The sequence below is a fragment of the Elaeis guineensis genome, chromosome 1 (genome assembly GCF_000442705.2).
Source record: "Elaeis guineensis isolate ETL-2024a chromosome 1, EG11, whole genome shotgun sequence".
Classification (NCBI taxonomy): Eukaryota; Viridiplantae; Streptophyta; class Magnoliopsida; order Arecales; family Arecaceae; genus Elaeis; species Elaeis guineensis.
Genome location: NC_025993.2, coordinates 146,938,239 through 146,938,744, shown reverse-complemented (window position 1 = coordinate 146,938,744; position 506 = coordinate 146,938,239).

Sequence of the window (506 nt, the reverse complement as noted above, 5' to 3'; positions counted from 1 at the left end):
TAGGACTATCTAAACTTCTGGGTTTGTTAGTCTCGTGTACTAGTTTGCATTTATAAAAGGAAGACAATAGATGATTGCTACTTGAGCGCATCAGAGATCATTCCCTTCTGTAAGAGATCAAGATCGAAAGGGTATTTGATAATATCAATTGGAACCTTCTTTCATCCCTAATGAAAGCAAGAGGATTTGGATCAAGATGGTGTAATTGGATCAAAATCAACCTAGAGCCTAGTAGAATGGCTCCATCATTAGCGGTGAACCAAACAAATGGATTATGACTAGAAAAGGCCCCAAACAAGATGATCCATTGCCGCCTATACCGTCACCATTTACGTAGACATCTTGGAAAGAATGCTTAGAACGACCACAGCAAATGATCCGATTGTCGGATTCAACTACAAACTTTACTTTTTTCACTTTCTTCAAATTAAACTGTATCGAGGTTATTTTTGAAATACCGAGATATTTTAGAGATTATTCTGTCTGTATCATTATAGAATATAGAT